Consider the following 16,548-nt stretch of genomic DNA (forward strand, 5'->3'; position numbering starts at 1 on the left):
GCCCGTAACTACTGTTTATATTATGATATATATTTTCAGTCAATGGGTATACGTATGTTATATCCAGTCCCAATACCGTGATATATAACGTACCCAGTGATTGAAAATATATCTTATAATTAATATATACAGTAGTTACGGGCCCCTGTGATTGGTCCATGAATTTCAATCGATTCCCAACACTAGGTTTATATATGTCAGCTTTCTGTGGGTCAATATTGTTCATGACATATATCAGTCTATCTAGATGTACGGTACATTAGATCCATCTTTCAACTATCATTTTAGTGCCAATCAGTATCACTGATCAGTTATTAGAATCATATTTGAATTTTGATAAGATAATGATAATCATAAGGATTAATTGAATAAGATTGGACAGGTTTTTTTGTGTTTTTAACCTGTTTTGTATTTTGTTAGCCAAATAACACACCTTTTTGCTCAGGTATAATCGTAAATCAAACATTATATGGACTAATTTTAAATTCACACCATGATTTAATTACAATCTCAATATCTTGTTATAAGAATATAAATTTCATCTCTGAAAAACATGAAAACATGACATAGTAGCCTGAATATGAAAGTACACCACAAATTAAATGTCATTTGAAAATTTGATGGTCTATTATTATATAAACTTTAATCTTGAGTTCTGCTTCAATTAGCCAGATTATCATTCTGACAAAAAAATCTCATGCACAATAATTTCAAATGAATGAATGATGCATTCACATTCATCAAATAGATGCAGTTTACATTTCTCCAAAAATAAATATGATTTAACATTTGTAAATTCTAGTACAGGACTAAAAATAACCAATGAATAACACAATAAGATTCCAGTGAGGTGGTTAAAATCAAAATTAATTTGTCCCTAGAAACAAGATGGGGTAAACTGGCACTGAAAACATGTCGAAATGGGACATCTGGTTGCATATTTATATTGTCAAATACATGATGTGTATTGGGATTACAACTGAAACACTAAATATTTAAATTCTAGCTAAAGATAGAATAGGCTACTGGGATGCTGTAGTCATGAACGAACATACAGTAGTCATGATTTGGGCAAAATTTAATTCTTAGCTATGCATCTAGACTGGCCACCAGACCCTAAGTTGCTGATAAGACTTGCTCAGCAGAGTTCTTTACTAGATTATCTCCCCCTAGTTTAAAACTTAGGATCAGGCATGTAGTAGAGACAAAAATAATCAAGCCAATTTTTTGTTTGTTTAATATTCTAGAGACTGTTGGCCAGTCTACTAAGCATCTCATGAAACCAGATATATGTTTCTGATGAAACACATTATTTCCACATAAACAAAACAACACTATCATGAAGCATTTGCCAGTAGTTCCAGCCATTCGGAAATCTGGATTCACAACAGAATATGTACACAATCACGACTACTGTTCCGTAACGACTACTGGTTGGGTCCAAGTTAAGTAGTATGCGTACATTGTAGGCACGTTGATTAGTCGAGAGTTAATATCGACAAATCGGCGTTAATTTAGATGACAAGTGTCGTCAAAGTCAGCACCTGCACTTATCAATCGTCTTTCAGTCGAATCCTATCAGAACTGGGCAAATGTCAAAAAATTATCGTCATTAACTTACATAATGTTAGATACTGTGATAGATCTAGCTGAATGTTGATTAACAGCATTGGTACCTCAGTCAACTGTCAATAACTTCGGATGTTGAAAATGTGCGATAAAATGGATCTCGCAAAAGTATTATTAATGAAATACAATATCCAGGCATGTAAAATATGGTACACAAAATGTTTTCTAATACATTACTTACATTTTTAGCAGTCGATGATGCAAATAAAAGCGATGTTAGTTGATTTCGTCCGGGTCGAAGGTGGAAGAATCTTGCAGCGAAGACATCCGGAACTCCTCGGGGAATAAGCATAGATTCTCGCGATAACACCCGATGAGTTCGGGATGGCAGCGAAGACTGATTAAAATTAATACGCGATGGCAAATTAGTTATTAACATGTACGAATTATTATTATACACATTAGGCTACCCGATTAACAATTTAACCATTTAATTTATTATGTAATTTGATTTCTCCGTTATTCTTCTCCGTGCACAATAATAATGTTGCATGTGCAGAACATAGAACTATATTTCAGGTAACGATATGACTGTAATACGGTCTAGCTACATTATGTAGTATAAGGTTTCCGTTGAAATATATTAAATACGCATTTTTCACATTACGATGCTAATCTGCATTCAATAAAATACAGCAAACACTTATTGTTGTTTTATTGATTTTATTTACTTATTTAACGCAATCGATAAAATGATTAGTAAAGCAGTAATTGGAAGACAGCATTTTGATTGGTTGAAAGGAATGAACGGAAATTTATGAATGGAAGTTTATGAATTAAATGGTTCGCAAATCACCGCTAGATGTCGTTGTGGGGCAAGTCCTACTACGGTATATTCGTCTTACAAATCGGGTCAAACCAGACGGCATAAACCCAAGCGCTATGCTATAGCGCTGTGTTAAAAATAAGCAAAATTGACTCCCAAAGTTGAATTTTGAATCACAAGGATACAATGATGCTATTGATACCATACAAATATGCTATCCAATACATAGGTTCAGAGACAAAGTAATTTATATGAAAATAGTAGCCTAATTGACCTTTTTGACCTCGCATCTATTGCCGTTTAAGGCCCCGGGGGTAAGCCCTATCATTTGTACAATTTCAAATCCCAACCCTATAAGGATGCTACCATTGCATTATAAGTGCTCTTCCATTCTAAGTTGCAGAGAAGAAGTCGTTTATATGGAAATAGCTAAATTGACCCCTTTTGACCCCACCCTTCAGGCTCCCGGGGGTCAGCCCCATCATTTGCAAAATTTTGAATCCAAACCCTATAAGGATGTAACCATTGCATTATGAGCGCAATCCCATGTTAAGTTGCAGAGAAAAAGTCATTTATATGGAAATTGACCACTTTTGACCCCGCCCCTCAGCCCCCGGGGGTCAGCTTTATCATTTGCTCCATTTGGAATCCCCAGCCTACAAGGATGCTACCATTGCATTATGGGTGCTATACCATGCTTAGTTGCAGAGAAGAAGTCATTTATATGGAAATAGCCAAATTGACCACTTTTGACCCCGCCCCTCAGGCCCCCGGGGGTCAGCCCCATCATTTGCACAATTTTGAATCCCCACCCTATAAGGATGCTATCATTGCATAATGGGTGCTATACCATGCTTAGTTGCAGAGAAGAAGTCATTTATATGGAAATAGCCAAATTGACCCCTTTTGACCCCGCCCCTCAGGCCCCCGGGGGGTCAGCCCCATCATTTGCACAATTTTGAATCCCCACCCTATAAGGATGCTATCATTGCATAATGGGTGCTATACCATGCTTAGTTGCAGAGAAGAAGTCATTTATATGGAAATAGCCAAACTGACCCCGCCCCTCAGGCCCCGGGGGTCAGCCCTATCATTTGCACCATTTGGAATCCCCAGCCTATAAGGATGCTATCATTGCATAATGGGTGCTATACCATGCTTAGTTGCAGAGAAGTCATTTATATGGAAATAGCCAAACTGACCCCGCCCCTCAGGCCCCCGGGGGTCAGCCCTATCATTTGCACAATTTTGAATCCCCACCCTATAAGGATGCTATCATTGCATAATGGGTGCTATACCATGCTTATTTGCAGAGAAGAAGTCATTTATATGGAAATAGCCAAATTGACCCCGCCCCTCAGGCCCCCGGGGGGTCAGCCCTATCATTTGCACAATTTTGAATCCCCACCCTATAAGGATGCTATCATTGCATAATGGGTGCTATACCATGCTTAGTTGCAGAGAAGAAGTCATTTATATGGAAATAGCCAAACTGACCCCGCCCCTCAGGCCCCCGGGGGTCAGCCCTATCATTTGCACAATTTTGAATCCCCACCCTATAAGGATGCTACCATTGCATTATTGATGCTATACCATGCTTAGCTTCAGAGAAGAAGTCGTTTATATGGAAATAGCCAAATTGGCCACTTTTGACCCCGCCCCTGAGGCCCCGGGGGGTCAGCCCCATTATTTGTACAATTTTGAATCCCCACCCTATAAGGATGCTACCATTGCATTATGGGTGCTATCCCATGCTTGGTTTCAGAGAAGAAGTCGTTTATATGGAAATAGCCAAACTGACCCCTTTTGACCCCGCCCCTCAGGCCCCCGGGGGTCAGCCCTATCATTTGCACAATTTTGAATCCCCACCCTATAAGGATGCTACCATTGCATTATGGATGCTATACCATGCTTAGTTTCAGAGAAGAAGTCGTTTATATGGAAATAGCCAAATTGGCCCCTTTTGACCCCGCCCCTCAGGCCCCGGGGGTCAGCCCCATTATTTGTACAATTTTGAATCCCCACCCTATAAGGATGCTACCATTGCATTATGGGTGCTATCCCATGCTTGGTTTCAGAGAAGAAGTCGTTTATATGGAAATAGCCAAATTGACCCCTTTTGACCCCGCCCCTCAGGCCCCCTGGGGGTCAGCCCCATCATTTGTACAATTTTGAATCCCCACCCTATAAGGATGCTACCATTGCATTATGGGTGCTATCCCCTGCTTGGTTTCAGAGAAGAAGTCGTTTATATGGAAATAGCCAAATTGACCCCTTTTGGCCCCGCCCATCAGGCCCCCAGGGGGTCAGCCCCATCATTTGTACAATTTTCAGTTAGTAGCCCATAAGGATGCTACCAGTCAAATTTTGTTGAAATCCGACCAGCGGTTATGGAGAAGAAGTCGATTGTTGACGGACGCCGGACGCCGGGGTATCCAATAAGCTCACCTCGGTCCTTTGGACCAGGTGAGCTAAAAATTCAGTTTTTCATTTCGATTCTATATAATTAGGTAGTAAATGTATACACCTGTATACTACCACATTTTAGTTATGTCTCTTATATTATAATAAGTCATGTTTTTGAACCATGTTTTTGACAAAGCGGAAAGGGCTCGACATCTAAATACGCCAAATTCTTGTTTTCTAATTAGATTTCAATTTCATGTAAATGAATTTTATTTATAACATAATTTAGTATGAAACAGAACTGTAGATCTGCAGTAATATCATCCTCTATATCGTATGTTTCAGGATGGATCCGCAGGAAAACACCACTCGCAGTTTGCGTAAACGGAAAGCTGTAGGCCTACCACCATTCCAATTAAAGATTTCTGAGAAACGACCGAAAATGACTGGTGCAGAGCAAAGTAGGAACTTTAGGGAACACCTAAAAGAGAATCCAGAGCTATACGAAGCTCATCGCGCGTATGAAACGGCACGTACAAAAAACATAAGGGCAGAACTAAAAGAAGACCAACGTTTGGCATACAATGTGAAAAGTAGAGAAAGAATGAGGAAATACAGAGAGAGGCAGACAGCAGAGAGAGTTGTAGTCAGAAAGGTACGCAGGGTTATGACGAGGACTGAGGCGGAAGTTCTGCGGAGGAAGTGGCGAGATGAGAAGAGAAGATTGAGAGAAAACATGACGAACCAGAAAAGACAAAGAGTGAACGAACTGAGACGTATACGACATAAACAGAAGACCCAGCTAAAGTCTGTGAAGGTAGCCCAAACTACTCACACTGGTGAACATGATGTCATTTATGAACCATGCACCAGCAGAACCAGCGCGTTTCCTTCAGAAATTGCGAAACGCAAAGCCCTCTCCAGAGCCAAGAAGACCCTACCAAACAGCCCCAAACAGTTCTCTAGTGTTGTAGCTTCCCTAGTCTCGTCGGCAACTCCAAGAAAAAAAAACCCTGAACTCCACAAAGAGATTATATGCAGCCCGAAAGCAAGGAAGAGGCTTGACATACTCGAGTCTATGAATATTAATTTGAGAAATAACTTGAAAGAACATGAGCAAAACGAAAAAGGCAATTGTTCAGAAACGATACATGGCATACTCATTGATAAAAAATGCGAAGAAAACTTGCAATCCTTCTCGTGAAGTAGTGAACGGACTTGGGTTCATCAACAAAGTACAAAACCTTGATAACAATAACCTTGACAGCAAAAAGAAGCGTAACGATGCAATGCCCACGAAAACAACATAAACTGTTGAGAACTTCTACGACAGAACAGACTTAGTAAGGACACTTCGTCAGAACGCGACCAAGATTTGTTTATTTGTTTGTTTGTTTGAGTTTTACGGCCCATCGACAACTAAGGTCATTTAGGGCCAAACTACAAGTCAGGCATTAATATCAGGATAAAAGATCAGGGTAAGAAAAGGAAAGTAAGGATTAAAACACAGATTGTAAACGTTTATTTGATAAAAAAAAGTTTGCATGGCATAAAACAGTTCTGGCTAAAACACACGAGATAACTCATTTACAATGTTGATGATAATTAATTTGTTTGTTTTTGTTTGTTTGAGTTTTACGGCCCATCGACAACTAAGGTCATTTAGGGCCAAACTACAAGTCATGCATTAATATCAGGATAAAAGTTCAGGGTAAGAAAAAGCAAGTAAGGACTAAAACACAGATTGTAAACGTTTATTTGATAAAAAAAGGTTTGCATGGGATAAAATAAATTTGGCTAAAACACATGAGAAAACTCATGCACAATGTTGATGAAACGATGAAATGTTGAGTTGATACGATGTATGATGAGAAAACGTTCATATTTTGCTTAAAATACCGATCTCTTTGAGATAATTACATAACTACTGTGAGAGGAGAATCACATGCATGGCATGTAGGAGGATCCTCCCCTCTCAATAGATAGGAATGTGTAAAATATGTGTGTCCAGTTCGGAGCCGAGAGAGAACAACTTCCTCTCTGCGGTCTCTCCGACTGGACAGTTTAGGATTAAGTGTAGGTTGAATTTTAAACAGTTTATTGTTTGTTTCGGTAGACCACCTTTGTTGCCAATGGTGTTTGATGGCCGACTGAATTGAAGGCTTGATGTCGGTGTATGGTAGTTTCAAATCTGTTTGTGCTAGGCGAAGAGCAGTCTTAGCTGCTTTATCAGCCTGTTCATTCCCCTTTATACCCACATGACTGGGAATCCAGAGATAAGTAATTTGAGTATTAGAAGATAATCGAAAGGTTCGGATAAAAAGATTTTGAATTAGAGTATTTCTAGGGTTTCTTGATTTCAAAGCCTGAAGAACCGAAAGAGAGTCTGAACAGATGATTGCCTTTTCAATGCGGTGTTCTTCGATGTGGTCAAGAGCCAGACCGATAGCACAAGCTTCCGCAGAGAAAATGGAGGCAGCATCTGGAAGTCGGATAGAGGAACAGTGATTAGATGTACAGCATGCTGCCGCAACTTTATCACCATCTTTTGAGCCGTCAGTGTAGATCTTGACATGATCAGGGAAAGTCCTGATGCACTCCCGAAAGGAGGATTTATGTTCTTCGGGTAATGCACTAGACTTTGTCCTCTCATGCAAAGATAAATTGATATCAGGTGTTTGAATGAGCCATGGTGGTACATCCGATGTGGTGTACTCGTCAATGGTGTCGAAATTTATATTTAGTTCCTGCAAAAACTTTGAAATTCTGATGCCAAATGTTGGTATGAGCTTTTGATTTTGTCTGAATATGTCTTGGTGTTGTGGATTAAATACAAGATCAATGCGGGGTTTTTGGGATTGGATTTCAGTTGAGCAGCATACTGTAAGGATAATTTCTTTCGTCGATCGTCTAGAGATGGCTCATTAGCTTCCACATGGAGACTCTTCACAGGTGTTGTTCGAAAAGCTCCAAGTGCGAGACGCAGTCCCTGATTCTGGATAGGGTCAAGCATCTGTAGATAGGAGCTGCGAGCCGATCCATAGACAATCGAGCCGTAGTCAAGTTTTGATCTAATAAGTGCACGGTAGATACGCAGAAGCATTTCACGGTCTGCACCCCAATCAGAATGGGACAGAACACGTAGAATGTTCAGCGCCTTCGAGCACTTATCCTTAAGGTGTTTTATGTGTGGAACAAAGGACAGTTTCGAATCAAATATTAATCCAAGAAATTTAGTTTGTTCAACTACTGGAATTTTAATTCCATTGAGTGTGAGGTCTGGATCGTTGTGTGGTTTTCGTTTTTGACAGAAATGCATGCAGACAGTTTTTGATCTTGAAAATCTAAAGCCATTTTCGTCAGCCCAATTTTGTAATTTGCCTAAACATTGTTGTAGTTGTCGTTCTATAGTGTGCATGTTCTTTGATCTGTAACAGATCAAAAAATCATCCACAAATAGAGACCCTTCCGTAGATTGGCCAAGACATTTAGTTATGCTGTTAATTTTTAATCCAAAAAGTGTGACGGATAGGATACCACCCTGGGGGACGCCCATCTCCTGTGTTTCTGTTTCTGAATAAGTTGAACCCGTTCGAACTTTGAAATGCCTGTCAGATATGAAATTTGAAATAAATTTTGGCAAATTACCACGTATACCGATATCATGGAGATCGTTCATGATTCCATATTGCCAAGTTGTGTCATATGCCTTTTCAAGATCAAAGAATACGGCCACAAGATGTTCTTTCTTGGCAAATGCTTCTCGTATAAATGTTTCTAGTCTAACTAAGTGGTCTACCGTTCCCCTGCGGTTTCTAAAGCCGCTTTGCAAAGGACTTAAAATATTGTTTGATTCCAGGAACCAAACTAATCTAGTATTTATCATACGTTCTAGAGTTTTACAAATACAACTCGTCAATGAAATAGGACGATAGTTATTGGCATCAGTAGCATCTTTCCCGGCCTTCGGAAGGGGTATAATAGTAGATTCCTTCCAAGACTCGGGAATTTTGCCAGAAGAGTAAACTTGGTTAAATATAGTTAAAAGACATTTTAGTGAAGAGTCTGGTAATTGTTTTAAAAACATGTATGGAATTTCGTCTGGTCCAGCTGCCGAGTCCTTTGATTTCTCAAGGGACTCGAGCAATTCTGGTATCTCGAAAGGCCTATTGTAACTTTCACTATTGGAGGATTTAAAATTAAGACGTCTCTTTTCCTTTTCCTTTTTAAATTTTTGAAATTTTTTTGAATGATTTTTGACGGATGAATTGTTAGCAAAATTTTTGGCAAAGGCGTCAGCTATTTCGGATTTTGAAGAAAACACTTTATTTTTGTTAATAAGGTGGGATGATGGTGTTGCTTTTCTTTTCCCGCTGATTTTACCAATCATTTCCCAAACTTTCTTCGAAGATGTATTGGAGTTAATTTTTGAGACATACTCTTTCCAAGTACTTTTCTTGTCGGATTTGATAGACCTTCGAGCTTTTGCTCTCCAAATTTTAAAATTGTTATAGTTTGAGACGGTTGGCGAAGCCAAGTACCGCCTCAGAGCTGAATTTCTACCAGATCTATTGATAAATGAATCATTTGAGAGACGAAACTTTGTAGGTTTTGGCACGGATTTTGGTATGGTTTTCGTAGCGATAGAAGTGAGCACTTCTGTGAAAATTTTAATGGGGTCATCAAGGTTCAAAAATTTTATCCTCGATGAGCTCCTCTGCGCACAAGGTTTTAAATTGAACCCAGTCCGCCTTATGTAGATTCCAACGAGGAGTAGGCTCCTCAAGTTTTGGTGACCCTATGTTCTTTAGTATAACCGGAAAGTGATCGCTCCCACAAAGATCATCGTTGACCATCCAATCATAATCCAGAAGAATTGATGGATGGCACAACGATAGATCAATGTGGGTAAGCGTGCCAGAGGCAGGGTGTAAATATGTTGGGGCATTGGTGTTATAAAGACATAAGCTGTTTTTATTAATAAACTCTTCGATACGTCTACCTCTATTGTCAGTGCCTGGGGAGCCCCAGATGCTGTTATGACCGTTAAAGTCACCCATGATAATATATGGCACTGGTAGTTGTGATACGATGTTACTCAGTTCATCACAACTAAATGGAGTATTTGGAGGTAAATATATAGAACAGACTGTTATTTTACGGTGAAGAGTTGCGCTTATAGCAACAGCTTGTAAGGTGGTATTTAGCTGAATGTGTCTGTGAGGGACGTTTTTATGCACCGCCACCGCCACACCATCTGATGCGCGGCCACCTGTTGTTGGAGTTTTTGTGTAGAGTGTAAATTGTCTGAGATTAATGGTGTCTTTCAGCATTATTTCTTGAAGGCAGAATATGGATGGGTTTTTTGTTTGTATAAGATGTTTTAATTCTTCTATGTTCGCTTTAAATCCGCGTATGTTCCATTGTATGATAGTGTTTGTCTCTATGTTGGTCCCTGAGGATAGTTTGTCGGACCGACAGGACTACTTGAAGTAGGTTGTTTGGTGGCGATAAATGTGTTGTCACCAAACTCGCTGTCGTCCGATAGGACATCATAGATGTTCCGTCCAAGGATAGGGTCATCTGATCCCTTACTGGGTTTGTTGTTTAGTGCAGGGAACCTCGCCAGCTTTACCTTAGTGGTTTTGGTCTGGCGTTGCTCCTGCGGTGGTGTATTAGCTGGTCGCTTGGCGTTATTAGGGAGTTTTTTAACGTCAATAGACGGTGAAGATAAAGCACGTCTATGACGAGCGGCAGTAACTTGTTTTCTAATGTTCTGTGTTTGAATTTGGTGTTGTGTAAGTCCCGGAGACGCCGGTGGGATTGGCGTTTTAGCTCCAGGTGGCCCAGCAGGTGTTTTTTTTGTGGTTTTTGTTGTGGTTTAGATGGACCTGACTTGAACCTGTTCAGGTCCCCCATGATTACTTTGCAGGCCTTAGCATCAGCCATATCTGGGACATCATTGTCCCAGTTAGGCTTGTCAACCAAGGCCTGGACCGCCGCATGTTTGATGGTGACACTGTCAACAGGCGTCTTTGCGCAGGTGATCTGGGCATAGGTTGCCACATTCAGGTCTGAACATTCGACTATCCTCCTAGCTTCAGGGAAGGAGACACCTTGGGTATATTTGACCCGTAATATCTCCCTCTCCCGAGTCCAGGCAGGACAGGTGCGAGCAGACGCAGCATGGTCACCCCCGCAATTGACGCAGTGACGGTTGACAATGTCACATTCGTCTTTTTCGTCGTGACCTTCACGGCCACAGTACTGACATACCATTTTCCGTCTACAATTGCTCTCATGATGGCCGTACCTCTGGCAGTTACGGCACCTCGATGGATTGGGGATGTAGACAGTGACATTGTAACGTTGGTAACCAACAGTTACGCTCTGTGGTAATGTTGGTGTAGCGAATGTTAAGATAAAAGTGTGTGTTGGGACCAAGCTCCCACTTTTTCTCGTCATGATGCGTTTAACATGATAGACCGGAATGTTCTCTTGGAAGTATGACAGTATGTCAGCCTCATTGTCATTGCGCAAGGCTGGGCACCTGATTACCCCCTTGCTGCAATTCAATGATGAGTGTGGTTTTACACACACAGTGAGGCCGGCAAAACTGTTGGTTCCAAGGAGGTTCTCCGCTTGTTGCTTGCGGAAAACCTCTATTAGGAGATCACCCGATCCCAAAGGCTTCACAGATTTGACATCTCCAGCAATGCCTTTGATGCCCTTTCGCAATATTAAGGGTGATAAACCTGCAGTGGTCTTGCCACTCTGTGTAGAGGACATGACCAGAAACTGTGGGAATGTGTTTGTTGTACCGCTTTTTGTTTGTTGATTTGTGGTTGATTCCTTTTGGGGAGATTTTGGTTGTAGTTCATTTTGTTTGTTTTTGGAAGCCATCTTTTAGAGTTTATTACAATTCGCTAGCTGTGCCCCCACCCACCTCGGAGCCCAACAGGGGGACACTCATGATGACATGGATATCCAATGTCAAAGTGTCAGGGTTACACAGATAGTATACTCGGAAGAATATTTCGAACAAACATAATTCAAATCAAGCTTGCGGCAGCACGCTCGCAAGATCGATCAGAATCAAGACAATCCAAATTAAACTCACGATTGACCCTACGCCACCGCCTTCTTGGAGATCTACGAACCAAGGGCTCGGCATGACCAGCCGATTGATAATACAGGGCCCATATTACCTCTCGTCTAACCGGAGTCTGAAGCCAAAATAGTGTGTAGCAGTAAAAAAAAAGGAAGAAAAAAGAGCAAAACCTATTCAACCACCAGGACCTTCTTCCCCCGGATACGAGATGCAACCCACGGCAAACAGGTTGGCTCAAATTGGAGCTACTGTGAAAGCCTTCAGCTACACTGATATCCGCATGAGAACAGTGCACCCAGTCTCGGGACGTGGACCCAGCTTTCATGGAGACCAAATTTGTACCAATTAGCGTTGAATATTTTCTAAAGGAAAGAAAAGGTACAAAAGATTTTTATAATATTTTAATACATAACGAAGCTGTGCCTTCTGGTAAAGTTAAGTGGAACAAAGACTTTGATCTTGATGATGCAACTTTGTCTCAAATTTACAAAATTCCATTCCATATTACTAAGAACACAAAGTTACAGTGGCTACAGTTCAGAGTAAATCACCACATTTTAACAACAAACACTTTTTTTTAAAGCACATCTTTCTGTTTCTCCTTATTGTAATTTATGTAATTCTGAAAATGAAACAATAGCTCATATTTTATGGGAGTGTAAAGAAGTACAAAATTCACAGCTCTACTTAATGTTATATACAACATACACACAACACACCGCATACATGGGAGGCCGTCCTTACATGACCATAGCTGTTAATAGGACGTTAATTAATCAAACAAACAAACAAACTATGTTTTATGTCTACATTCCTCCAACTCCCTTTCCTTCAAAGCTGACAATGAAATTCTGCTAGTTATAAAACAGTATATTTATAGAATGAGATGTCTCCATAAGTCTCTCAGTACTAATGGTCTTGTCAATTCTTTAAAAGATTATTATAATACTCAGAAATATATAGCTTACAGGCAAGGAGAAAGAGCCAAAATTAAATTTGAGAAAGACTGGAAAAAATAGTTAAACTTTAACCTTTTATTCGTACACCTCACCCTGAAATATTCGCAATATGATTATCATAGATGTATACATTTTTTTATATATTTAGATCTTTTTAAATTTATTTATTCATTATCATTTTTTTGTTTTTGCCGATATAACTTCTTATTTCTTCGATCTTCGCTTACTGTACGTGCCACTCTAAATACCATCTCTCTGTCTACCCCTCCCCTTTATCTATCCTTTTTTGTCTCTCTCTCTCTCTTTCTTTCCTTTCTCTTTGATTTTCTTTTCTGTTGTTTTTTTGTTTTTCGTCTCTGTATATTTGATAATATAAGGTGTATGTGTGTGTATGTGAAGAATGAAAGTGTCCTCGTTTGTCATGTCCATGTGTTACAAAATTTGAAGTTAAAAAAATTACAAAAAATCACTACGTTTGATAAGAGGATTTGAGAAAAATGCCATTAGGGGTCATGTCCAGGTGACCTTTGGAAATGGCCAATCAAATTGCTACTTGCAAAATTTTTGACAGTGAATTTCAGGGACGTAATAATTTGAAACAAGAGGCCCATGGGCCTCAACGGTCACCTGAGTTAGAATATGTAATGAAACAAATTAAAGACATAAACACTATATGCTGGGCCTAGAAGTTGGTTAGTGATAATTAAATTTGACTTTTTAGACTATGAAGAGTATTTGCTTCCATCAAACCTGTGAACTTAGAGGTATTTTTGAAATTTAATCATTTTGACCCAGTTTGGTCCTGCCCCTCTGGTCCCCCAGGGGGTCATCGAAGACGGATATGGATGTTAAAATGCTATATCTTAGGCTAATAATTCCAATCAAGTTGGACTTATTTCCTATGAAAATTGGGCAAATAATGTTCACAAGTATTTTTTTCCTATATAAACTAAAGTTAACTTGACCCCTCCCCAGGGGGTAACGTGAGACCCCAAGGTCATATAATTCACAATTTTTATAAAACACTTTAAAGACCTTTCCATCTATAATTATTGGATTCTACTATTTCCAGGATTTAAGAAGATTTTTGAAGTTTTAGCCTATTTGACCCTTTTTAGCCCCGCCCCTCTGCCCCCAGGGGGTCGGCCAGGACCAATGTGGATATGATATTAAAATTTTATCTCAGGCTAATAATTCTAACCAAGTTTGACTCATTTCCTATGAAAATTGAGCAAAAAATGCTCATTAATGTGTTTTTCCTATATAAACTATAGTAAACTTGACCCCCTCCTCAAGGGTCATCAAATTTACAATTTTTATAAAACAAACTTTAAGACCTTTTCATCTTTAAAATGTATTTGATTCTACCATTTCCAGAATTTTAGAAGAATATTTTTGAAGTTTTAGCCTATTTAACCTTTTTTGGCCCCGCTATTTAACCTTTTTTAGCCCCGCCCCTCTGCCCCCAGGGGGTCGGCCTGGACCAATATGGATATGATGTTAAAATGCTATCTCAGGCTAATAATTCTAACCAAGTTTGACTCGTTTCCAATGAAAATTGAGCAAAAAATGCTCATAAATGAGTTTTCCCTATATAAACTATAGTAAACTTTTGTAAAGGACCTTAAGACCTTTCTATTCATAAAAAGTATTTCATTCTACCATTTCCAGAATTTCAGAAGAAGATTTTTGAAGTTTTAGCCTAGGTGACTCCGCCCCTAAGGCCCCTTGGGGTCAGTCATAGAAAATTTGTTAATATGATTAAATGGCCATCGCATACTGATAATTCTGACAACATTTGACTCATTTCCTATTACAAATGACCAAATAATGCTCAAAAATATGTTTTCCCAATATAAACTATAGTAAACTTAATCCCCTCCCCAGGGGAAAACCTGAGACCCCAGGGTCATATAATTCACAATTTTTGTAGAGGGCCTTGAGACCTTTCTATGTATGAAGAGTATTTGATTCTACCACATCTGTGAGTAGAGAAGAAGATTTTTGAAATTTTACTCAATTTTACCCCTTTTGGCCCCTCCCACAGCCCCCTGGGGTTGGGGACCATATAATTCACAATTTTGATTGGCCTTATGCCTTAGAAGGTTTGTGCAAAATTTCATTGAAATTGCTTCAGCAGTTTTGGAGAAGTCGAAAATGTAAATTGTTTACGGACATACGACGCACGATGACGGACAAAAGGCGATCAGAATAGGTCACTTGAGACTTCGTCAATAGGTCGTGACCTAAGAACTGTCAGAATTATTTTCGTTTACGTAGTCATCTCGCCCAAAGAGCACAATAAAGCTAATCGTATATGTATGTTTGGACGAAATATCGTTTACAATGGATGTGACAAGGTGTAGAAAATGTATCTGATATGAGACCACGTGGTATAAAGGTCATCTGGACGTGACCCCCTACGTGAAATTGTCAGATCCTTTATATAACGGAGTGGTTATAATTATAAGGATCTGTATTTCTGTTAGGTTTAAACCGTTCCGGGTTGTTTCTACGATGGCCGAGGTGAGCCACGTACTCAGAACCATTAGTTGGATATAGTTGTACATACAAACTTGACATAAATAAGAATTTACTTGTCGACAAACACATATAAGTAGTGTAGTTGTAGACAGCTGATTTTTTTACAAAGTTACTTGTCGACACACACATATAAGTAGTGTAGTTGTAGACATTGAAAACTTGTCAAAGTGACTTGTCGACACACACATATAAAGTAGTGTAGTTGTAGACATTTAAAACTTGTCATAGTTACTTGTCGACACATCATATAAGTAGTGCAGTTGTAGACAACTGAATTTTTATAAAGTTTCTTGTCGTCACACGTATATAAATAATGCTGTTGTTTCCCAAAATAATTGATTAATATGTGGTAACCTATAGACCTTTTTGTAATGGGTTACATTTATCACCTAGTTTCTCGTAGCATCAACTCGTTTCGTCTCCGTACCTGTACGCGCGTATCCACGTTATCATTAAGATTTATGTTGGGTGTATGGTATATGTTGGTTGTCTCACACCGTGTTATTTTCTCTGAAGTTTTGTAAAGGAAAGGATTTGGCTGAAAATGTGAGTATTTTTGAAATTTTCGATATCAGATTTGTCTTTGTTAAATCTCTCGGATTGTATTTGCTGAAAGGTTAGTGATTATACTATTTATAGGTCTGCCATCCGAATAAAGTGCTCTGATGAAAAGGACGACACTATCATCCTATTTCCAATCGGAGAAGATGGGCTATTGACAATTGAAGACTTACGTGAGTACATTTTTTTGTCTTTTCTATAGATACTTATCTTGGCTTTATGACCTTGCGTTCATAATTAGAAGCACCTGTTTATAGTTTGTATCTGGTCACCTGGTCCGACTAACTAATTGGGGTGAGCTTATTGCAAAACCGTAGCGGTCGTCGTCCGTTCGTCCGTCTGTCTATCAACAATCGACTTCTCGTTCATAACCCCTCGTTGATATTAAACCAAATATGACTGGTAGAATCATAGACTGGCTATCAGTCTCTAGAATATTGAAAATAAAATCACTAAAATGGCTTGGTTACTTGTATCTTTACTAAAACTTATCTGATTCCAGTTTTCAAGCTAGGGGGTAATCTAGACGAACTCTGCTGAGAAAGTGTTTTCAACAACTTAGGGTCTGGTGT

The sequence above is a fragment of the Argopecten irradians genome, chromosome 13, assembly GCF_041381155.1.
Source record: "Argopecten irradians isolate NY chromosome 13, Ai_NY, whole genome shotgun sequence".
NCBI classification, from domain to species: Eukaryota; Metazoa; Mollusca; class Bivalvia; order Pectinida; family Pectinidae; genus Argopecten; species Argopecten irradians.